At 31.9% G+C, this 23,338-nt stretch overlaps 20 non-coding genes across 20 annotated transcripts; 13 read left to right on the forward strand and 7 right to left on the reverse strand.

The window, feature by feature from the left end:
* Positions 1–169: 169 nt before the first annotated feature.
* Positions 170–283, reverse strand: Trnal-caa (transfer RNA leucine (anticodon CAA)). Its single transcript has 2 exons — positions 246–283; positions 170–215 (listed from the first exon to the last, which is right to left on the reverse strand). It is a non-coding gene; the product is annotated as a tRNA-Leu (tRNA).
* A 919-nt stretch (positions 284–1,202) lies between these two features.
* Trnam-cau (transfer RNA methionine (anticodon CAU)) lies at positions 1,203–1,291 on the forward strand. The gene is given in 2 exon segments: positions 1,203–1,239; positions 1,256–1,291. It is a non-coding gene; the product is annotated as a tRNA-Met (tRNA).
* A 752-nt stretch (positions 1,292–2,043) lies between these two features.
* Trnae-uuc (transfer RNA glutamic acid (anticodon UUC)) lies at positions 2,044–2,115 on the forward strand. The gene has a single exon. It is a non-coding gene; the product is annotated as a tRNA-Glu (tRNA).
* Positions 2,116–3,741: 1,626 nt separating this feature from the next.
* Trnal-caa (transfer RNA leucine (anticodon CAA)) lies at positions 3,742–3,855 on the reverse strand. The gene is made up of 2 exons: positions 3,818–3,855; positions 3,742–3,787 (listed from the first exon to the last, which is right to left on the reverse strand). It is a non-coding gene; the product is annotated as a tRNA-Leu (tRNA).
* Positions 3,856–4,774: 919 nt separating this feature from the next.
* Trnam-cau (transfer RNA methionine (anticodon CAU)) lies at positions 4,775–4,863 on the forward strand. Its single transcript is given in 2 exon segments — positions 4,775–4,811; positions 4,828–4,863. It is a non-coding gene; the product is annotated as a tRNA-Met (tRNA).
* Positions 4,864–5,615: 752 nt separating this feature from the next.
* Trnae-uuc (transfer RNA glutamic acid (anticodon UUC)) lies at positions 5,616–5,687 on the forward strand. The gene has a single exon. It is a non-coding gene; the product is annotated as a tRNA-Glu (tRNA).
* A 1,629-nt stretch (positions 5,688–7,316) lies between these two features.
* Positions 7,317–7,430, reverse strand: Trnal-caa (transfer RNA leucine (anticodon CAA)). Its single transcript has 2 exons — positions 7,393–7,430; positions 7,317–7,362 (listed from the first exon to the last, which is right to left on the reverse strand). It is a non-coding gene; the product is annotated as a tRNA-Leu (tRNA).
* A 919-nt stretch (positions 7,431–8,349) lies between these two features.
* Trnam-cau (transfer RNA methionine (anticodon CAU)) lies at positions 8,350–8,438 on the forward strand. The gene is given in 2 exon segments: positions 8,350–8,386; positions 8,403–8,438. It is a non-coding gene; the product is annotated as a tRNA-Met (tRNA).
* A 752-nt stretch (positions 8,439–9,190) lies between these two features.
* On the forward strand, positions 9,191–9,262 carry Trnae-uuc (transfer RNA glutamic acid (anticodon UUC)). Its single transcript has one exon. It is a non-coding gene; the product is annotated as a tRNA-Glu (tRNA).
* A 1,626-nt stretch (positions 9,263–10,888) lies between these two features.
* On the reverse strand, positions 10,889–11,002 carry Trnal-caa (transfer RNA leucine (anticodon CAA)). Its single transcript has 2 exons — positions 10,965–11,002; positions 10,889–10,934 (listed from the first exon to the last, which is right to left on the reverse strand). It is a non-coding gene; the product is annotated as a tRNA-Leu (tRNA).
* Positions 11,003–11,921: 919 nt separating this feature from the next.
* Trnam-cau (transfer RNA methionine (anticodon CAU)) lies at positions 11,922–12,010 on the forward strand. The gene is given in 2 exon segments: positions 11,922–11,958; positions 11,975–12,010. It is a non-coding gene; the product is annotated as a tRNA-Met (tRNA).
* A 752-nt stretch (positions 12,011–12,762) lies between these two features.
* On the forward strand, positions 12,763–12,834 carry Trnae-uuc (transfer RNA glutamic acid (anticodon UUC)). The gene has a single exon. It is a non-coding gene; the product is annotated as a tRNA-Glu (tRNA).
* A 1,626-nt stretch (positions 12,835–14,460) lies between these two features.
* On the reverse strand, positions 14,461–14,574 carry Trnal-caa (transfer RNA leucine (anticodon CAA)). Its single transcript has 2 exons — positions 14,537–14,574; positions 14,461–14,506 (listed from the first exon to the last, which is right to left on the reverse strand). It is a non-coding gene; the product is annotated as a tRNA-Leu (tRNA).
* A 919-nt stretch (positions 14,575–15,493) lies between these two features.
* On the forward strand, positions 15,494–15,582 carry Trnam-cau (transfer RNA methionine (anticodon CAU)). Its single transcript is given in 2 exon segments — positions 15,494–15,530; positions 15,547–15,582. It is a non-coding gene; the product is annotated as a tRNA-Met (tRNA).
* A 752-nt stretch (positions 15,583–16,334) lies between these two features.
* On the forward strand, positions 16,335–16,406 carry Trnae-uuc (transfer RNA glutamic acid (anticodon UUC)). Its single transcript has one exon. It is a non-coding gene; the product is annotated as a tRNA-Glu (tRNA).
* A 1,626-nt stretch (positions 16,407–18,032) lies between these two features.
* Trnal-caa (transfer RNA leucine (anticodon CAA)) lies at positions 18,033–18,146 on the reverse strand. Its single transcript has 2 exons — positions 18,109–18,146; positions 18,033–18,078 (listed from the first exon to the last, which is right to left on the reverse strand). It is a non-coding gene; the product is annotated as a tRNA-Leu (tRNA).
* A 919-nt stretch (positions 18,147–19,065) lies between these two features.
* On the forward strand, positions 19,066–19,154 carry Trnam-cau (transfer RNA methionine (anticodon CAU)). The gene is given in 2 exon segments: positions 19,066–19,102; positions 19,119–19,154. It is a non-coding gene; the product is annotated as a tRNA-Met (tRNA).
* Positions 19,155–19,906: 752 nt separating this feature from the next.
* On the forward strand, positions 19,907–19,978 carry Trnae-uuc (transfer RNA glutamic acid (anticodon UUC)). Its single transcript has one exon. It is a non-coding gene; the product is annotated as a tRNA-Glu (tRNA).
* Positions 19,979–21,604: 1,626 nt separating this feature from the next.
* Trnal-caa (transfer RNA leucine (anticodon CAA)) lies at positions 21,605–21,718 on the reverse strand. Its single transcript has 2 exons — positions 21,681–21,718; positions 21,605–21,650 (listed from the first exon to the last, which is right to left on the reverse strand). It is a non-coding gene; the product is annotated as a tRNA-Leu (tRNA).
* A 919-nt stretch (positions 21,719–22,637) lies between these two features.
* Positions 22,638–22,726, forward strand: Trnam-cau (transfer RNA methionine (anticodon CAU)). The gene is given in 2 exon segments: positions 22,638–22,674; positions 22,691–22,726. It is a non-coding gene; the product is annotated as a tRNA-Met (tRNA).
* Positions 22,727–23,338: the final 612 nt, after the last annotated feature.

The following is a 23,338-nucleotide window of genomic DNA, read 5'->3' on the forward strand; positions in this document are numbered from 1 at the left end:
AAGAGATAGAAAATGGATATAGAGGATTTAGAAAATGTTGGAGGAAAGGGTTTTCAATAAAGATTAGTTGAGACAAAATATCAGAGAAACAACTTCTAAGAAGATCGAGAAAAGACACGAAAGTGTCATTTAATTGTTTATTCTGCGTAGCTCAAAAGAAAAATCATCATGTCAGAAGTGGGATTCGAACCCACGCCCACATTCGTGGACCAGAACACTCAACTCTGCAACAGAGCAAGATTACCCTTGAGTCTGGCGCCTTAGACCGCTCGGCCATCCTGACACATACGGCCGGGGCATTTAATAATGCACTTGAAGAGAATAACAAGGTCATACAGACAAAAAAAGGCCCGATTTCAAAAAAGAATGGAGTTTGTGTGGGTTTCAATAACAAACAATTGTGATTATTCCAAATGAAACTATCTGCTAGAAAACTAAAAATATATCTCTTTTATATCAAGCTTTGAATTGTTATGAATATTAAGATTTTTTAAAATTAATCTTTACTAATTTGCAAATAGATTTTCATCCGAAGTGAAAACAAACAAGAAAGAAAGTTTTATTTTTACAGTCTCTTAAAATTAGCAACTAATGAACTTTATTCTTTCTAACGTCTCTTAATCTCAAAGAGGGGTATATTTTGCCATATATTTTGGATGCAATATGCCTATTAAATTTTAAGGCATGAAAAATTTTATTTTTTCTGTCTGTTAATATCATAGCAAATGTAGTACCTGAATTATGACATTAAAAAAAAAAAAACTTTTGTACTTTCTGATATATATCATCTATTAAAGCACGAAAAGTTTTAATAAATAAGTACAGAAAGTCACATTTATAAAATATATATATATAACGCATTGCATGTGAAAAGTGATACAAAAATTCCAAGACTCAAGGAAACGAAATTTCAAAAATTCAGAGATATTACAGACAAAGCGTGCTTGGAAGTAGTTATTATGTTTAATTAATAATGGTATAGTTTGATATGCTAAGATCGCATATCTTTACTATGTGAAAATGTTCTAAGGATCAATTTTTGAATTTCTCGATCCAAACTGTAGGATCGGTTTGAATTAAACCACAGGTTAAGTTTGGCGCATGTAAATAATTACAGATATTTTGACCTCACACAAAATGAAACCGTTTTCAAAACCAAATGGTAAATGCTTCGTTTAACCCTTTTCACGAGCATAGTCGGTGCCTCGGTAGCGCAGTAGGCAGCGCGTCAGTCTCATAATCTCTCTCAGGAGCAATCTGAAGGTCGTGAGTTCGATCCTCACCCGGGGCAGTTCTTTTTCCGCTGCAGAGTTTGAATGTAGGATTTTATTCGCTTTTCCCATTTTAATTTTCTTATTATTTCTAGCCTTTTCCCCCAACACAACAAACAGTTTCTTTTCTGGTTTATTACTCACTAATTTCAATTTGTTTTAACGTTAACCAATTTTAAATGCACGCAAATCATTCATCATTCTATAAAAACAATTGGTTTGGGAGTTTGAATTTTAAATTGGAAAAAATATTGGGTAAAGGTCTTTTATTGCTCTAATTATTTTGTATATAAGGATCCTGTTTAGCTATTCCATGTTCCCTTTCTCACCTCCTTCTCCAACTATAAGTATTTTTTTTTTCTGTTTGTATTTTTCTGGAATATATCTCGATGCAACTTAGCTGGAATCTGAATGCAATATATATATCTCTATTTTTACACACAATTCTGCAAACAAATGGAAACTAAATTTGCATTCAGGTAAAAAGAAAACAAAGAAACAAAAAATCTTATTAAAGTACACTGCCGCTATAACGTAATAGTGAAAATCTACTTAGTTGAGATGCTACAAATGATATAATACGAAATGTTAATTTTATTACTTAGAAAGAAGAATTCGAATGTTAAAACCTGTAGCTCTTTCAATTTAGCTATTAGAATATTTGACCAAACTATTATTGAAAGAAAATGCCGGATGGTGTATTTTAACAAAGTATGCAAATTCAAAAATATATCCTTGAAAGTTTGCATTCTCTGTGAAATTACTTCAAGTCTCCCATGTGGTCTAGTGGTTAGGATTCCTGGCTTTCACCCAGGCGGCCCGGGTTCGATTCCCGGCATGGGAAGACGGAGGTTCCGAGGTGAAATGGTTCGCAGTCTGGATTCTGAGTACAGCGATCGCAGATCAAATCTTAGTGGTACCTCCCTTTTCATAATGATTCTTACATTTTCATGATAAAGAAAGCGTCTTTCCGGGTGCGTGAACAATTCCTTTCATAAAAATATCATTTCTTATCTAACAATTTATGAATTATCATTTTATATCTTTTCAATAAAAAAAGTCAAATTACGATTTGATAAAAATAAAAAATAATAATTCAATGGAATCAATCTACTACAAATCACTGCGCTTGAAAATTAAAAGTGTATGTACTCGAAATAAGAACGGAAATATAAATTCCATTTCTGTTTTAAAACCTATACAAAGCAATTTGTTTTACAGAAATCTTAATATTAATTTTGGTGAAATCATGCATTTCAATGGGTTCATGGAAAATCGAAATTATATTCAGTTTCATCACACAAATAAAAACATTTCTAATGGTTATATAAATTTAAATTCTTGCAAACATTAGAAAAAATAATACGGAAGTGAAATTGATATCTTTAAAAAAGTGTTTGGATTTTATGATAGTTACAAACCATTCTTACTTTCTCGTGTACGTGGTATAGAGAAATTATTGTAATCGGCAAAGAATTTCAAACTAAGGATATTGACGAATCACCACGTTTTTGACCTCCCTGAGTCTGAAAAACACATCTTTGATAAATATCCGCTATCTATCTATGACAAAGATAATTCTACAAGGCTTTGAGCTAGACGGATGAAATTCGGCATATTATCTGTATAAAAAATATGTGGATTTCTATGAAATTTTGAGCAAAATTCTTTGAGTCGAAGTCTATCTCTCCGGCTGTTTGAATTGTATTTATCACGGTAACAAGAAGAGTTACATGGATTAAATTGGGTTTACAGATTTATTTAACGTCTATAGTGCAGACAATTATAAAAATTTGAGCCAAATCAAACAAAGGGTTCACCGTCTGTTGGTCTGTACTTCTAGAAATATGTAAACGCTCAAAGACGCAATGACTTAAAATGACAAATTTAGTATGGTATATTGTGACTACAAGTGTAGTGTCTTGTCAAATTTTTGTTTCAATCGCCAGGGAAAAAAGTGCCTAAAACAAAATTTTTGATTTTTGGATACTATTAACTGCATGCCAGGGAGTAATTGTCAAAAAATTCGCAGAGGATTACATACCATAAAAATGCTCAATTTCCTGCCAAAAATTACTATTTTGTAACTGTTTTACATCAGTGTCATGCAAGACGCTCTGTGAGATAAGAATCTATGCGAAAAAGTTTTCGGGAGACAAACCCCATTGGTTACTCTTATTTTTATTGCTGGGAATCTTTAATCCTTTAATCCTTTGCGAATCCTTTAATCTTATTGCACTATTGTGTTGAACAATACTTTGTATTATTTTACATTCCAACTTTTCTCGTATATCCTTATAGAAGAGATAGAAAATGGATATAGAGGATTTAGAAAATGTTGGAGGAAAGGGTTTTCAATAAAGATTAGTTGAGACAAAATATCAGAGAAACAACTTCTAAGAAGATCGAGAAAAGACACGAAAGTGTCATTTAATTGTTTATTCTGCGTAGCTCAAAAGAAAAATCATCATGTCAGAAGTGGGATTCGAACCCACGCCCACATTCGTGGACCAGAACACTCAACTCTGCAACAGAGCAAGATTACCCTTGAGTCTGGCGCCTTAGACCGCTCGGCCATCCTGACACATATGGCCGGGGCATTTAATAATGCACTTGAAGAGAATAACAAGGTCATACAGACAAAAAAAGGCCCGATTTCAAAAAAGAATGGAGTTTGTGTGGGTTTCAATAACAAACAATTGTGATTATTCCAAATGAAACTATCTGCTAGAAAACTAAAAATATATCTCTTTTATATCAAGCTTTGAATTGTTATGAATATTAAGATTTTTTAAAATTAATCTTTACTAATTTGCAAATAGATTTTCATCCGAAGTGAAAACAAACAAGAAAGAAAGTTTTATTTTTACAGTCTCTTAAAATTAGCAACTAATGAACTTTATTCTTTCTAACGTCTCTTAATCTCAAAGAGGGGTATATTTTGCCATATATTTTGGATGCAATATGCCTATTAAATTTTAAGGCATGAAAAATTTTATTTTTTCTGTCTGTTAATATCATAGCAAATGTAGTACCTGAATTATGACATTAAAAAAAAAAAAACTTTTGTACTTTCTGATATATATCATCTATTAAAGCACGAAAAGTTTTAATAAATAAGTACAGAAAGTCACATTTATAAAATATATATATATAACGCATTGCATGTGAAAAGTGATACAAAAATTCCAAGACTCAAGGAAACGAAATTTCAAAAATTCAGAGATATTACAGACAAAGCGTGCTTGGAAGTAGTTATTATGTTTAATTAATAATGGTATAGTTTGATATGCTAAGATCGCATATCTTTACTATGTGAAAATGTTCTAAGGATCAATTTTTGAATTTCTCGATCCAAACTGTAGGATCGGTTTGAATTAAACCACAGGTTAAGTTTGGCGCATGTAAATAATTACAGATATTTTGACCTCACACAAAATGAAACCGTTTTCAAAACCAAATGGTAAATGCTTCGTTTAACCCTTTTCACGAGCATAGTCGGTGCCTCGGTAGCGCAGTAGGCAGCGCGTCAGTCTCATAATCTCTCTCAGGAGCAATCTGAAGGTCGTGAGTTCGATCCTCACCCGGGGCAGTTCTTTTTCCGCTGCAGAGTTTGAATGTAGGATTTTATTCGCTTTTCCCATTTTAATTTTCTTATTATTTCTAGCCTTTTCCCCCAACACAACAAACAGTTTCTTTTCTGGTTTATTACTCACTAATTTCAATTTGTTTTAACGTTAACCAATTTTAAATGCACGCAAATCATTCATCATTCTATAAAAACAATTGGTTTGGGAGTTTGAATTTTAAATTGGAAAAAATATTGGGTAAAGGTCTTTTATTGCTCTAATTATTTTGTATATAAGGATCCTGTTTAGCTATTCCATGTTCCCTTTCTCACCTCCTTCTCCAACTATAAGTATTTTTTTTTTCTGTTTGTATTTTTCTGGAATATATCTCGATGCAACTTAGCTGGAATCTGAATGCAATATATATATCTCTATTTTTACACACAATTCTGCAAACAAATGGAAACTAAATTTGCATTCAGGTAAAAAGAAAACAAAGAAACAAAAAATCTTATTAAAGTACACTGCCGCTATAACGTAATAGTGAAAATCTACTTAGTTGAGATGCTACAAATGATATAATACGAAATGTTAATTTTATTACTTAGAAAGAAGAATTCGAATGTTAAAACCTGTAGCTCTTTCAATTTAGCTATTAGAATATTTGACCAAACTATTATTGAAAGAAAATGCCGGATGGTGTATTTTAACAAAGTATGCAAATTCAAAAATATATCCTTGAAAGTTTGCATTCTCTGTGAAATTACTTCAAGTCTCCCATGTGGTCTAGTGGTTAGGATTCCTGGCTTTCACCCAGGCGGCCCGGGTTCGATTCCCGGCATGGGAAGACGGAGGTTCCGAGGTGAAATGGTTCGCACTCTGGATTCTGAGTCCAGCGATCGCAGATCAAATCTTAGAGGTACCTCTCTTTTCATAATGATTCTTACATTTTCATGATAAAGAAAGCGTCTTTCCGGGTGCGTGAACAATTCCTTTCATAAAAATATCATTTCTTATCTAACAATTTATGAATTATCATTTTATATCTTTTCAATAAAAAAAGTCAAATTACAATTTGATAAAAATAAAAAATAATAATTCAATGGAATCAATCTACTACAAATCACTGCGCTTGAAAATTAAAAGTGTATGTACTCGAAATAAGAACGGAAATATAAATTCCATTTCTGTTTTAAAACCTATACAAAGCAATTTGTTTTACAGAAATCTTAATATTAATTTGGGTGAAATCATGCATTTCAATGGGTTCATGGAAAATCGAAATTATATTCAGTTTCATTACACAAATAAAAACATTTCTAATGGTTATATAAATTTAAATTCTTGCAAACATTAGAAAAAATAATACGGAAGTGAAATTGATATCTTTAAAAAAGTGTTTGGATTTTATGATAGTTACAAACCATTCTTACTTTCTCGTGTACGTGGTATAGAGAAATTATTGTAATCGGCAAAGAATTTCAAACTAAGGATATTGACGAATCACCACGTTTTTGACCTCCCTGAGTCTGAAAAACACATCTTTGATAAATATCCGCTATCTATCTATGACAAAGATAATTCTACAAGGCTTTGAGCTAGACGGATGAAATTCGGCATATTATCTGTATAAAAAATATGTGGATTTCTATGAAATTTTGAGCAAAATTCTTTGAGTCGAAGTCTATCTCTCCGGCTGTTTGAATTGTATTTAACACGGTAACAAGAAGAGTTACATGGATTAAATTGGGTTTACAGATTTATTTAACGTCTATAGTGTAGACAATTATAAAAATTTGAGCCAAATCAAACAAAGGGTTCACCGTCTGTTGGTCTGTACTTCCAGAAATATGTAAACGCTCAAAGACGCAATGACTTAAAATGACAAATTTAGTATGGTATATTGTGACTACAAGTGTAGTGTCTTGTCAAATTTTTGTTTCAATCGCCAGGGAAAAAAGTGCCTAAAACAAAATTTTTGATTTTTGGATACTATTAACTGCATGCCAGGGAGTAATTGTCAAAAAATTCGCAGAGGATTACATACCATAAAAATGCTCAATTTCCTGCCAAAAATTACTATTTTGTAACTGTTTTACATCAGTGTCATGCAAGACGCTCTGTGAGATAAGAATCTATGCGAAAAAGTTTTCGGGAGACAAACCCCATTGGTTACTCTTATTTTTATTGCTGGGAAGAAAGTATGGCTTTCGTAAAGGTATTTTTGCCTTTAATCTTATTGCACTATTGTGTTGAACAATACTTTGTATTATTTTACATTCCAACTTTTCTCGTATATCCTTATAGAAGAGATAGAAAATGGATATAGAGGATTTAGAAAATGTTGGAGGAAAGGGTTTTCAATAAAGATTAGTTGAGACAAAATATCAGAGAAACAACTTCTAAGAAGATCGAGAAAAGACACGAAAGTGTCATTTAATTGTTTATTCTGCGTAGCTCAAAAGAAAAATCATCATGTCAGAAGTGGGATTCGAACCCACGCCCACATTCGTGGACCAGAACACTCAACTCTGCAACAGAGCAAGATTACCCTTGAGTCTGGCGCCTTAGACCGCTCGGCCATCCTGACACATATGGCCGGGGCATTTAATAATGCACTTGAAGAGAATAACAAGGTCATACAGACAAAAAAAGGCCCGATTTCAAAAAAGAATGGAGTTTGTGTGGGTTTCAATAACAAACAATTGTGATTATTCCAAATGAAACTATCTGCTAGAAAACTAAAAATATATCTCTTTTATATCAAGCTTTGAATTGTTATGAATATTAAGATTTTTTAAAATTAATCTTTACTAATTTGCAAATAGATTTTCATCCGAAGTGAAAACAAACAAGAAAGAAAGTTTTATTTTTACAGTCTCTTAAAATTAGCAACTAATGAACTTTATTCTTTCTAACGTCTCTTAATCTCAAAGAGGGGTATATTTTGCCATATATTTTGGATGCAATATGCCTATTAAATTTTAAGGCATGAAAAATTTTATTTTTTCTGTCTGTTAATATCATAGCAAATGTAGTACCTGAATTATGACATTAAAAAAAAAAAAACTTTTGTACTTTCTGATATATATCATCTATTAAAGCACGAAAAGTTTTAATAAATAAGTACAGAAAGTCACATTTATAAAATATATATATATAACGCATTGCATGTGAAAAGTGATACAAAAATTCCAAGACTCAAGGAAACGAAATTTCAAAAATTCAGAGATATTACAGACAAAGCGTGCTTGGAAGTAGTTATTATGTTTAATTAATAATGGTATAGTTTGATATGCTAAGATCGCATATCTTTACTATGTGAAAATGTTCTAAGGATCAATTTTTGAATTTCTCGATCCAAACTGTAGGATCGGTTTGAATTAAACCACAGGTTAAGTTTGGCGTATGTAAATAATTACAGATATTTTGACCTCACACAAAATGAAACCGTTTTCAAAACCAAATGGTAAATGCTTCGTTTAACCCTTTTCACGAGCATAGTCGGTGCCTCGGTAGCGCAGTAGGCAGCGCGTCAGTCTCATAATCTCTCTCAGGAGCAATCTGAAGGTCGTGAGTTCGATCCTCACCCGGGGCAGTTCTTTTTCCGCTGCAGAGTTTGAATGTAGGATTTTATTCGCTTTTCCCATTTTAATTTTCTTATTATTTCTAGCCTTTTCCCCCAACACAACAAACAGTTTCTTTTCTGGTTTATTACTCACTAATTTCAATTTGTTTTAACGTTAACCAATTTTAAATGCACGCAAATCATTCATCATTCTATAAAAACAATTGGTTTGGGAGTTTGAATTTTAAATTGGAAAAAATATTGGGTAAAGGTCTTTTATTGCTCTAATTATTTTGTATATAAGGATCCTGTTTAGCTATTCCATGTTCCCTTTCTCACCTCCTTCTCCAACTATAAGTATTTTTTTTTTCTGTTTGTATTTTTCTGGAATATATCTCGATGCAACTTAGCTGGAATCTGAATGCAATATATATATCTCTATTTTTACACACAATTCTGCAAACAAATGGAAACTAAATTTGCATTCAGGTAAAAAGAAAACAAAGAAACAAAAAATCTTATTAAAGTACACTGCCGCTATAACGTAATAGTGAAAATCTACTTAGTTGAGATGCTACAAATGATATAATACGAAATGTTAATTTTATTACTTAGAAAGAAGAATTCGAATGTTAAAACCTGTAGCTCTTTCAATTTAGCTATTAGAATATTTGACCAAACTATTATTGAAAGAAAATGCCGGATGGTGTATTTTAACAAAGTATGCAAATTCAAAAATATATCCTTGAAAGTTTGCATTCTCTGTGAAATTACTTCAAGTCTCCCATGTGGTCTAGTGGTTAGGATTCCTGGCTTTCACCCAGGCGGCCCGGGTTCGATTCCCGGCATGGGAAGACGGAGGTTCCGAGGTGAAATGGTTCGCAGTCTGGATTCTGAGTACAGCGATCGCAGATCAAATCTTAGTGGTACCTCCCTTTTCATAATGATTCTTACATTTTCATGATAAAGAAAGCGTCTTTCCGGGTGCGTGAACAATTCCTTTCATAAAAATATCATTTCTTATCTAACAATTTATGAATTATCATTTTATATCTTTTCAATAAAAAAAGTCAAATTACGATTTGATAAAAATAAAAAATAATAATTCAATGGAATCAATCTACTACAAATCACTGCGCTTGAAAATTAAAAGTGTATGTACTCGAAATAAGAACGGAAATATAAATTCCATTTCTGTTTTAAAACCTATACAAAGCAATTTGTTTTACAGAAATCTTAATATTAATTTTGGTGAAATCATGCATTTCAATGGGTTCATGGAAAATCGAAATTATATTCAGTTTCATCACACAAATAAAAACATTTCTAATGGTTATATAAATTTAAATTCTTGCAAACATTAGAAAAAATAATACGGAAGTGAAATTGATATCTTTAAAAAAGTGTTTGGATTTTATGATAGTTACAAACCATTCTTACTTTCTCGTGTACGTGGTATAGAGAAATTATTGTAATCGGTAAAGAATTTCAAACTAAGGATATTGACGAATCACCACGTTTTTGACCTCCCTGAGTCTGAAAAACACATCTTTGATAAATATCCGCTATCTATCTATGACAAAGATAATTCTACAAGGCTTTGAGCTAGACGGATGAAATTCGGCATATTATCTGTATAAAAAATATGTGGATTTCTATGAAATTTTGAGCAAAATTCTTTGAGTCGAAGTCTATCTCTCCGGCTGTTTGAATTGTATTTATCACGGTAACAAGAAGAGTTACATGGATTAAATTGGGTTTACAGATTTATTTAACGTCTATAGTGCAGACAATTATAAAAATTTGAGCCAAATCAAACAAAGGGTTCACCGTCTGTTGGTCTGTACTTCCAGAAATATGTAAACGCTCAAAGACGCAATGACTTAAAATGACAAATTTAGTATGGTATATTGTGACTACAAGTGTAGTGTCTTGTCAAATTTTTGTTTCAATCGCCAGGGAAAAAAGTGCCTAAAACAAAATTTTTGATTTTTGGATACTATTAACTGCATGCCAGGGAGTAATTGTCAAAAAATTCGCAGAGGATTACATACCATAAAAATGCTCAATTTCCTGCCAAAAATTACTATTTTGTAACTGTTTTACATCAGTGTCATGCAAGACGCTCTGTGAGATAAGAATCTATGCGAAAAAGTTTTCGGGAGACAAACCCCATTGGTTACTCTTATTTTTATTGCTGGGAATCTTTAATCCTTTAATCCTTTGCGAATCCTTTAATCTTATTGCACTATTGTGTTGAACAATACTTTGTATTATTTTACATTCCAACTTTTCTCGTATATCCTTATAGAAGAGATAGAAAATGGATATAGAGGATTTAGAAAATGTTGGAGGAAAGGGTTTTCAATAAAGATTAGTTGAGACAAAATATCAGAGAAACAACTTCTAAGAAGATCGAGAAAAGACACGAAAGTGTCATTTAATTGTTTATTCTGCGTAGCTCAAAAGAAAAATCATCATGTCAGAAGTGGGATTCGAACCCACGCCCACATTCGTGGACCAGAACACTCAACTCTGCAACAGAGCAAGATTACCCTTGAGTCTGGCGCCTTAGACCGCTCGGCCATCCTGACACATACGGCCGGGGCATTTAATAATGCACTTGAAGAGAATAACAAGGTCATACAGACAAAAAAAGGCCCGATTTCAAAAAAGAATGGAGTTTGTGTGGGTTTCAATAACAAACAATTGTGATTATTCCAAATGAAACTATCTGCTAGAAAACTAAAAATATATCTCTTTTATATCAAGCTTTGAATTGTTATGAATATTAAGATTTTTTAAAATTAATCTTTACTAATTTGCAAATAGATTTTCATCCGAAGTGAAAACAAACAAGAAAGAAAGTTTTATTTTTACAGTCTCTTAAAATTAGCAACTAATGAACTTTATTCTTTCTAACGTCTCTTAATCTCAAAGAGGGGTATATTTTGCCATATATTTTGGATGCAATATGCCTATTAAATTTTAAGGCATGAAAAATTTTATTTTTTCTGTCTGTTAATATCATAGCAAATGTAGTACCTGAATTATGACATTAAAAAAAAAAAAACTTTTGTACTTTCTGATATATATCATCTATTAAAGCACGAAAAGTTTTAATAAATAAGTACAGAAAGTCACATTTATAAAATATATATATATAACGCATTGCATGTGAAAAGTGATACAAAAATTCCAAGACTCAAGGAAACGAAATTTCAAAAATTCAGAGATATTACAGACAAAGCGTGCTTGGAAGTAGTTATTATGTTTAATTAATAATGGTATAGTTTGATATGCTAAGATCGCATATCTTTACTATGTGAAAATGTTCTAAGGATCAATTTTTGAATTTCTCGATCCAAACTGTAGGATCGGTTTGAATTAAACCACAGGTTAAGTTTGGCGCATGTAAATAATTACAGATATTTTGACCTCACACAAAATGAAACCGTTTTCAAAACCAAATGGTAAATGCTTCGTTTAACCCTTTTCACGAGCATAGTCGGTGCCTCGGTAGCGCAGTAGGCAGCGCGTCAGTCTCATAATCTCTCTCAGGAGCAATCTGAAGGTCGTGAGTTCGATCCTCACCCGGGGCAGTTCTTTTTCCGCTGCAGAGTTTGAATGTAGGATTTTATTCGCTTTTCCCATTTTAATTTTCTTATTATTTCTAGCCTTTTCCCCCAACACAACAAACAGTTTCTTTTCTGGTTTATTACTCACTAATTTCAATTTGTTTTAACGTTAACCAATTTTAAATGCACGCAAATCATTCATCATTCTATAAAAACAATTGGTTTGGGAGTTTGAATTTTAAATTGGAAAAAATATTGGGTAAAGGTCTTTTATTGCTCTAATTATTTTGTATATAAGGATCCTGTTTAGCTATTCCATGTTCCCTTTCTCACCTCCTTCTCCAACTATAAGTATTTTTTTTTTCTGTTTGTATTTTTCTGGAATATATCTCGATGCAACTTAGCTGGAATCTGAATGCAATATATATATCTCTATTTTTACACACAATTCTGCAAACAAATGGAAACTAAATTTGCATTCAGGTAAAAAGAAAACAAAGAAACAAAAAATCTTATTAAAGTACACTGCCGCTATAACGTAATAGTGAAAATCTACTTAGTTGAGATGCTACAAATGATATAATACGAAATGTTAATTTTATTACTTAGAAAGAAGAATTCGAATGTTAAAACCTGTAGCTCTTTCAATTTAGCTATTAGAATATTTGACCAAACTATTATTGAAAGAAAATGCCGGATGGTGTATTTTAACAAAGTATGCAAATTCAAAAATATATCCTTGAAAGTTTGCATTCTCTGTGAAATTACTTCAAGTCTCCCATGTGGTCTAGTGGTTAGGATTCCTGGCTTTCACCCAGGCGGCCCGGGTTCGATTCCCGGCATGGGAAGACGGAGGTTCCGAGGTGAAATGGTTCGCAGTCTGGATTCTGAGTACAGCGATCGCAGATCAAATCTTAGTGGTACCTCCCTTTTCATAATGATTCTTACATTTTCATGATAAAGAAAGCGTCTTTCCGGGTGCGTGAACAATTCCTTTCATAAAAATATCATTTCTTATCTAACAATTTATGAATTATCATTTTATATCTTTTCAATAAAAAAAGTCAAATTACGATTTGATAAAAATAAAAAATAATAATTCAATGGAATCAATCTACTACAAATCACTGCGCTTGAAAATTAAAAGTGTATGTACTCGAAATAAGAACGGAAATATAAATTCCATTTCTGTTTTAAAACCTATACAAAGCAATTTGTTTTACAGAAATCTTAATATTAATTTTGGTGAAATCATGCATTTCAATGGGTTCATGGAAAATCGAAATTATATTCAGTTTCATCACACAAATAAAAACATTTCTAATGGTTATATAAATTTAAATTCTTGCAAACATTAGAAAAAATAATACGGAAGTGAAATTGATATCTTTAAAAAAGTGTTTGGATTTTATGATAGTTACAAACCATTCTTACTTTCTCGTGTACGTGGTATAGAGAAATTATTGTAATCGGCAAAGAATTTCAAACTAAGGATATTGACGAATCACCACGTTTTTGACCTCCCTGAGTCTGAAAAACACATCTTTGATAAATATCCGCTATCTATCTATGACAAAGATAATTCTACAAGGCTTTGAGCTAGACGGATGAAATTCGGCATATTATCTGTATAAAAAATATGTGGATTTCTATGAAATTTTGAGCAAAATTCTTTGAGTCGAAGTCTATCTCTCCGGCTGTTTGAATTGTATTTATCACGGTAACAAGAAGAGTTACATGGATTAAATTGGGTTTACAGATTTATTTAACGTCTATAGTGCAGACAATTATAAAAATTTGAGCCAAATCAAACAAAGGGTTCACCGTCTGTTGGTCTGTACTTCCAGAAATATGTAAACGCTCAAAGACGCAATGACTTAAAATGACAAATTTAGTATGGTATATTGTGACTACAAGTGTAGTGTCTTGTCAAATTTTTGTTTCAATCGCCAGGGAAAAAAGTGCCTAAAACAAAATTTTTGATTTTTGGATACTATTAACTGCATGCCAGGGAGTAATTGTCAAAAAATTCGCAGAGGATTACATACCATAAAAATGCTCAATTTCCTGCCAAAAATTACTATTTTGTAACTGTTTTACATCAGTGTCATGCAAGACGCTCTGTGAGATAAGAATCTATGCGAAAAAGTTTTCGGGAGACAAACCCCATTGGTTACTCTTATTTTTATTGCTGGGAATCTTTAATCCTTTAATCCTTTGCGAATCCTTTAATCTTATTGCACTATTGTGTTGAACAATACTTTGTATTATTTTACATTCCAACTTTTCTCGTATATCCTTATAGAAGAGATAGAAAATGGATATAGAGGATTTAGAAAATGTTGGAGGAAAGGGTTTTCAATAAAGATTAGTTGAGACAAAATATCAGAGAAACAACTTCTAAGAAGATCGAGAAAAGACACGAAAGTGTCATTTAATTGTTTATTCTGCGTAGCTCAAAAGAAAAATCATCATGTCAGAAGTGGGATTCGAACCCACGCCCACATTCGTGGACCAGAACACTCAACTCTGCAACAGAGCAAGATTACCCTTGAGTCTGGCGCCTTAGACCGCTCGGCCATCCTGACACATACGGCCGGGGCATTTAATAATGCACTTGAAGAGAATAACAAGGTCATACAGACAAAAAAAGGCCCGATTTCAAAAAAGAATGGAGTTTGTGTGGGTTTCAATAACAAACAATTGTGATTATTCCAAATGAAACTATCTGCTAGAAAACTAAAAATATATCTCTTTTATATCAAGCTTTGAATTGTTATGAATATTAAGATTTTTTAAAATTAATCTTTACTAATTTGCAAATAGATTTTCATCCGAAGTGAAAACAAACAAGAAAGAAAGTTTTATTTTTACAGTCTCTTAAAATTAGCAACTAATGAACTTTATTCTTTCTAACGTCTCTTAATCTCAAAGAGGGGTATATTTTGCCATATATTTTGGATGCAATATGCCTATTAAATTTTAAGGCATGAAAAATTTTATTTTTTCTGTCTGTTAATATCATAGCAAATGTAGTACCTGAATTATGACATTAAAAAAAAAAAAACTTTTGTACTTTCTGATATATATCATCTATTAAAGCACGAAAAGTTTTAATAAATAAGTACAGAAAGTCACATTTATAAAATATATATATATAACGCATTGCATGTGAAAAGTGATACAAAAATTCCAAGACTCAAGGAAACGAAATTTCAAAAATTCAGAGATATTACAGACAAAGCGTGCTTGGAAGTAGTTATTATGTTTAATTAATAATGGTATAGTTTGATATGCTAAGATCGCATATCTTTACTATGTGAAAATGTTCTAAGGATCAATTTTTGAATTTCTCGATCCAAACTGTAGGATCGGTTTGAATTAAACCACAGGTTAAGTTTGGCGCATGTAAATAATTACAGATATTTTGACCTCACACAAAATGAAACCGTTTTCAAAACCAAATGGTAAATGCTTCGTTTAACCCTTTTCACGAGCATAGTCGGTGCCTCGGTAGCGCAGTAGGCAGCGCGTCAGTCTCATAATCTCTCTCAGGAGCAATCTGAAGGTCGTGAGTTCGATCCTCACCCGGGGCAGTTCTTTTTCCGCTGCAGAGTTTGAATGTAGGATTTTATTCGCTTTTCCCATTTTAATTTTCTTATTATTTCTAGCCTTTTCCCCCAACACAACAAACAGTTTCTTTTCTGGTTTATTACTCACTAATTTCAATTTGTTTTAACGTTAACCAATTTTAAATGCACGCAAATCATTCATCATTCTATAAAAACAATTGGTTTGGGAGTTTGAATTTTAAATTGGAAAAAATATTGGGTAAAGGTCTTTTATTGCTCTAATTATTTTGTATATAAGGATCCTGTTTAGCTATTCCATGTTCCCTTTCTCACCTCCTTCTCCAACTATAAGTATTTTTTTTTTCTGTTTGTATTTTTCTGGAATATATCTCGATGCAACTTAGCTGGAATCTGAATGCAATATATATATCTCTATTTTTACACACAATTCTGCAAACAAATGGAAACTAAATTTGCATTCAGGTAAAAAGAAAACAAAGAAACAAAAAATCTTATTAAAGTACACTGCCGCTATAACGTAATAGTGAAAATCTACTTAGTTGAGATGCTACAAATGATATAATACGAAATGTTAATTTTATTACTTAGAAAGAAGAATTCGAATGTTAAAACCTGTAGCTCTTTCAATTTAGCTATTAGAATATTTGACCAAACTATTATTGAAAGAAAATGCCGGATGGTGTATTTTAACAAAGTATGCAAATTCAAAAATATATCCTTGAAAGTTTGCATTCTCTGTGAAATTACTTCAAGTCTCCCATGTGGTCTAGTGGTTAGGATTCCTGGCTTTCACCCAGGCGGCCCGGGTTCGATTCCCGGCATGGGAAGACGGAGGTTCCGAGGTGAAATGGTTCGCAGTCTGGATTCTGAGTACAGCGATCGCAGATCAAATCTTAGTGGTACCTCCCTTTTCATAATGATTCTTACATTTTCATGATAAAGAAAGCGTCTTTCCGGGTGCGTGAACAATTCCTTTCATAAAAATATCATTTCTTATCTAACAATTTATGAATTATCATTTTATATCTTTTCAATAAAAAAAGTCAAATTACGATTTGATAAAAATAAAAAATAATAATTCAATGGAATCAATCTACTACAAATCACTGCGCTTGAAAATTAAAAGTGTATGTACTCGAAATAAGAACGGAAATATAAATTCCATTTCTGTTTTAAAACCTATACAAAGCAATTTGTTTTACAGAAATCTTAATATTAATTTTGGTGAAATCATGCATTTCAATGGGTTCATGGAAAATCGAAATTATATTCAGTTTCATCACACAAATAAAAACATTTCTAATGGTTATATAAATTTAAATTCTTGCAAACATTAGAAAAAATAATACGGAAGTGAAATTGATATCTTTAAAAAAGTGTTTGGATTTTATGATAGTTACAAACCATTCTTACTTTCTCGTGTACGTGGTATAGAGAAATTATTGTAATCGGCAAAGAATTTCAAACTAAGGATATTGACGAATCACCACGTTTTTGACCTCCCTGAGTCTGAAAAACACATCTTTGATAAATATCCGCTATCTATCTATGACAAAGATAATTCTACAAGGCTTTGAGCTAGACGGATGAAATTCGGCATATTATCTGTATAAAAAATATGTGGATTTCTATGAAATTTTGAGCAAAATTCTTTGAGTCGAAGTCTATCTCTCCGGCTGTTTGAATTGTATTTATCACGGTAACAAGAAGAGTTACATGGATTAAATTGGGTTTACAGATTTATTTAACGTCTATAGTGCAGACAATTATAAAAATTTGAGCCAAATCAAACAAAGGGTTCACCGTCTGTTGGTCTGTACTTCCAGAAATATGTAAACGCTCAAAGACGCAATGACTTAAAATGACAAATTTAGTATGGTATATTGTGACTACAAGTGTAGTGTCTTGTCAAATTTTTGTTTCAATCGCCAGGGAAAAAAGTGCCTAAAACAAAATTTTTGATTTTTGGATACTATTAACTGCATGCCAGGGAGTAATTGTCAAAAAATTCGCAGAGGATTACATACCATAAAAATGCTCAATTTCCTGCCAAAAATTACTATTTTGTAACTGTTTTACATCAGTGTCATGCAAGACGCTCTGTGAGATAAGAATCTATGCGAAAAAGTTTTCGGGAGACAAACCCCATTGGTTACTCTTATTTTTATTGCTGGGAATCTTTAATCCTTTAATCCTTTGCGAATCCTTTAATCTTATTGCACTATTGTGTTGAACAATACTTTGTATTATTTTACATTCCAACTTTTCTCGTATATCCTTATAGAAGAGATAGAAAATGGATATAGAGGATTTAGAAAATGTTGGAGGAAAGGGTTTTCAATAAAGATTAGTTGAGACAAAATATCAGAGAAACAACTTCTAAGAAGATCGAGAAAAGACACGAAAGTGTCATTTAATTGTTTATTCTGCGTAGCTCAAAAGAAAAATCATCATGTCAGAAGTGGGATTCGAACCCACGCCCACATTCGTGGACCAGAACACTCAACTCTGCAACAGAGCAAGATTACCCTTGAGTCTGGCGCCTTAGACCGCTCGGCCATCCTGACACATACGGCCGGGGCATTTAATAATGCACTTGAAGAGAATAACAAGGTCATACAGACAAAAAAAGGCCCGATTTCAAAAAAGAATGGAGTTTGTGTGGGTTTCAATAACAAACAATTGTGATTATTCCAAATGAAACTATCTGCTAGAAAACTAAAAATATATCTCTTTTATATCAAGCTTTGAATTGTTATGAATATTAAGATTTTTTAAAATTAATCTTTACTAATTTGCAAATAGATTTTCATCCGAAGTGAAAACAAACAAGAAAGAAAGTTTTATTTTTACAGTCTCTTAAAATTAGCAACTAATGAACTTTATTCTTTCTAACGTCTCTTAATCTCAAAGAGGGGTATATTTTGCCATATATTTTGGATGCAATATGCCTATTAAATTTTAAGGCATGAAAAATTTTATTTTTTCTGTCTGTTAATATCATAGCAAATGTAGTACCTGAATTATGACATTAAAAAAAAAAAAACTTTTGTACTTTCTGATATATATCATCTATTAAAGCACGAAAAGTTTTAATAAATAAGTACAGAAAGTCACATTTATAAAATATATATATATAACGCATTGCATGTGAAAAGTGATACAAAAATTCCAAGACTCAAGGAAACGAAATTTCAAAAATTCAGAGATATTACAGACAAAGCGTGCTTGGAAGTAGTTATTATGTTTAATTAATAATGGTATAGTTTGATATGCTAAGATCGCATATCTTTACTATGTGAAAATGTTCTAAGGATCAATTTTTGAATTTCTCGATCCAAACTGTAGGATCGGTTTGAATTAAACCACAGGTTAAGTTTGGCGCATGTAAATAATTACAGATATTTTGACCTCACACAAAATGAAACCGTTTTCAAAACCAAATGGTAAATGCTTCGTTTAACCCTTTTCACGAGCATAGTCGGTGCCTCGGTAGCGCAGTAGGCAGCGCGTCAGTCTCATAATCTCTCTCAGGAGCAATCTGAAGGTCGTGAGTTCGATCCTCACCCGGGGCAGTTCTTTTTCCGCTGCAGAGTTTGAATGTAGGATTTTATTCGCTTTTCCCATTTTAATTTTCTTATTATTTCTAGCCTTTTCCCCCAACACAACAAACAGTTTCTTTTCTGGTTTATTACTCACTAATTTCAATTTGTTTTAACGTTAACCAATTTTAAATGCACGCAAATCATTCATCATTCTATAAAAACAATTGGTTTGGGAGTTTGAATTTTAAATTGGAAAAAATATTGGGTAAAGGTCTTTTATTGCTCTAATTATTTTGTATATAAGGATCCTGTTTAGCTATTCCATGTTCCCTTTCTCACCTCCTTCTCCAACTATAAGTATTTTTTTTTTCTGTTTGTATTTTTCTGGAATATATCTCGATGCAACTTAGCTGGAATCTGAATGCAATATATATATCTCTATTTTTACACACAATTCTGCAAACAAATGGAAACTAAATTTGCATTCAGGTAAAAAGAAAACAAAGAAACAAAAAATCTTATTAAAGTACACTGCCGCTATAACGTAATAGTGAAAATCTACTTAGTTGAGATGCTACAAATGATATAATACGAAATGTTAATTTTATTACTTAGAAAGAAGAATTCGAATGTTAAAACCTGTAGCTCTTTCAATTTAGCTATTAGAATATTTGACCAAACTATTATTGAAAGAAAATGCCGGATGGTGTATTTTAACAAAGTATGCAAATTCAAAAATATATCCTTGAAAGTTTGCATTCTCTGTGAAATTACTTCAAGTCTCCCATGTGGTCTAGTGGTTAGGATTCCTGGCTTTCACCCAGGCGGCCCGGGTTCGATTCCCGGCATGGGAAGACGGAGGTTCCGAGGTGAAATGGTTCGCAGTCTGGATTCTGAGTACAGCGATCGCAGATCAAATCTTAGTGGTACCTCCCTTTTCATAATGATTCTTACATTTTCATGATAAAGAAAGCGTCTTTCCGGGTGCGTGAACAATTCCTTTCATAAAAATATCATTTCTTATCTAACAATTTATGAATTATCATTTTATATCTTTTCAATAAAAAAAGTCAAATTACGATTTGATAAAAATAAAAAATAATAATTCAATGGAATCAATCTACTACAAATCACTGCGCTTGAAAATTAAAAGTGTATGTACTCGAAATAAGAACGGAAATATAAATTCCATTTCTGTTTTAAAACCTATACAAAGCAATTTGTTTTACAGAAATCTTAATATTAATTTTGGTGAAATCATGCATTTCAATGGGTTCATGGAAAATCGAAATTATATTCAGTTTCATCACACAAATAAAAACATTTCTAATGGTTATATAAATTTAAATTCTTGCAAACATTAGAAAAAATAATACGGAAGTGAAATTGATATCTTTAAAAAAGTGTTTGGATTTTATGATAGTTACAAACCATTCTTACTTTCTCGTGTACGTGGTATAGAGAAATTATTGTAATCGGCAAAGAATTTCAAACTAAGGATATTGACGAATCACCACGTTTTTGACCTCCCTGAGTCTGAAAAACACATCTTTGATAAATATCCGCTATCTATCTATGACAAAGATAATTCTACAAGGCTTTGAGCTAGACGGATGAAATTCGGCATATTATCTGTATAAAAAATATGTGGATTTCTATGAAATTTTGAGCAAAATTCTTTGAGTCGAAGTCTATCTCTCCGGCTGTTTGAATTGTATTTATCACGGTAACAAGAAGAGTTACATGGATTAAATTGGGTTTACAGATTTATTTAACGTCTATAGTGCAGACAATTATAAAAATTTGAGCCAAATCAAACAAAGGGTTCACCGTCTGTTGGTCTGTACTTCCAGAAATATGTAAACGCTCAAAGACGCAATGACTTAAAATGACAAATTTAGTATGGTATATTGTGACTACAAGTGTAGTGTCTTGTCAAATTTTTGTTTCAATCGCCAGGGAAAAAAGTGCCTAAAACAAAATTTTTGATTTTTGGATACTATTAACTGCATGCCAGGGAGTAATTGTCAAAAAATTCGCAGAGGATTACATACCATAAAAATGCTCAATTTCCTGCCAAAAATTACTATTTTGTAACTGTTTTACATCAGTGTCATGCAAGACGCTCTGTGAGATAAGAATCTATGCGAAAAAGTTTTCGGGAGACAAACCCCATTGGTTACTCTTATTTTTATTGCTGGGAATCTTTAATCCTTTAATCCTTTGCGAATCCTTTAATCTTATTGCACTATTGTGTTGAACAATACTTTGTATTATTTTACATTCCAACTTTTCTCGTATATCCTTATAGAAGAGATAGAAAATGGATATAGAGGATTTAGAAAATGTTGGAGGAAAGGGTTTTCAATAAAGATTAGTTGAGACAAAATATCAGAGAAACAACTTCTAAGAAGATCGAGAAAAGACACGAAAGTGTCATTTAATTGTTTATTCTGCGTAGCTCAAAAGAAAAATCATCATGTCAGAAGTGGGATTCGAACCCACGCCCACATTCGTGGACCAGAACACTCAACTCTGCAACAGAGCAAGATTACCCTTGAGTCTGGCGCCTTAGACCGCTCGGCCATCCTGACACATACGGCCGGGGCATTTAATAATGCACTTGAAGAGAATAACAAGGTCATACAGACAAAAAAAGGCCCGATTTCAAAAAAGAATGGAGTTTGTGTGGGTTTCAATAACAAACAATTGTGATTATTCCAAATGAAACTATCTGCTAGAAAACTAAAAATATATCTCTTTTATATCAAGCTTTGAATTGTTATGAATATTAAGATTTTTTAAAATTAATCTTTACTAATTTGCAAATAGATTTTCATCCGAAGTGAAAACAAACAAGAAAGAAAGTTTTATTTTTACAGTCTCTTAAAATTAGCAACTAATGAACTTTATTCTTTCTAACGTCTCTTAATCTCAAAGAGGGGTATATTTTGCCATATATTTTGGATGCAATATGCCTATTAAATTTTAAGGCATGAAAAATTTTATTTTTTCTGTCTGTTAATATCATAGCAAATGTAGTACCTGAATTATGACATTAAAAAAAAAAAAACTTTTGTACTTTCTGATATATATCATCTATTAAAGCACGAAAAGTTTTAATAAATAAGTACAGAAAGTCACATTTATAAAATATATATATATAACGCATTGCATGTGAAAAGTGATACAAAAATTCCAAGACTCAAGGAAACGAAATTTCAAAAATTCAGAGATATTACAGACAAAGCGTGCTTGGAAGTAGTTATTATGTTTAATTAATAATGGTATAGTTTGATATGCTAAGATCGCATATCTTTACTATGTGAAAATGTTCTAAGGATCAATTTTTGAATTTCTCGATCCAAACTGTAGGATCGGTTTGAATTAAACCACAGGTTAAGTTTGGCGCATGTAAATAATTACAGATATTTTGACCTCACACAAAATGAAACCGTTTTCAAAACCAAATGGTAAATGCTTCGTTTAACCCTTTTCACGAGCATAGTCGGTGCCTCGGTAGCGCAGTAGGCAGCGCGTCAGTCTCATAATCTCTCTCAGGAGCAATCTGAAGGTCGTGAGTTCGATCCTCACCCGGGGCAGTTCTTTTTCCGCTGCAGAGTTTGAATGTAGGATTTTATTCGCTTTTCCCATTTTAATTTTCTTATTATTTCTAGCCTTTTCCCCCAACACAACAAACAGTTTCTTTTCTGGTTTATTACTCACTAATTTCAATTTGTTTTAACGTTAACCAATTTTAAATGCACGCAAATCATTCATCATTCTATAAAAACAATTGGTTTGGGAGTTTGAATTTTAAATTGGAAAAAATATTGGGTAAAGGTCTTTTATTGCTCTAATTATTTTGTATATAAGGATCCTGTTTAGCTATTCCATGTTCCCTTTCTCACCTCCTTCTCCAACTATAAGTATTTTTTTTTTCTGTTTGTATTTTTCTGGAATATATCTCGATGCAACTTAGCTGGAATCTGAATGCAATATATATATCTCTATTTTTACACACAATTCTGCAAACAAATGGAAACTAAATTTGCATTCAGGTAAAAAGAAAACAAAGAAACAAAAAATCTTATTAAAGTACACTGCCGCTATAACGTAATAGTGAAAATCTACTTAGTTGAGATGCTACAAATGATATAATACGAAATGTTAATTTTATTACTTAGAAAGAAGAATTCGAATGTTAAAACCTG

This window comes from Argiope bruennichi, chromosome 9 (genome assembly GCF_947563725.1).
Source record: "Argiope bruennichi chromosome 9, qqArgBrue1.1, whole genome shotgun sequence".
Classification (NCBI taxonomy): Eukaryota; Metazoa; Arthropoda; class Arachnida; order Araneae; family Araneidae; genus Argiope; species Argiope bruennichi.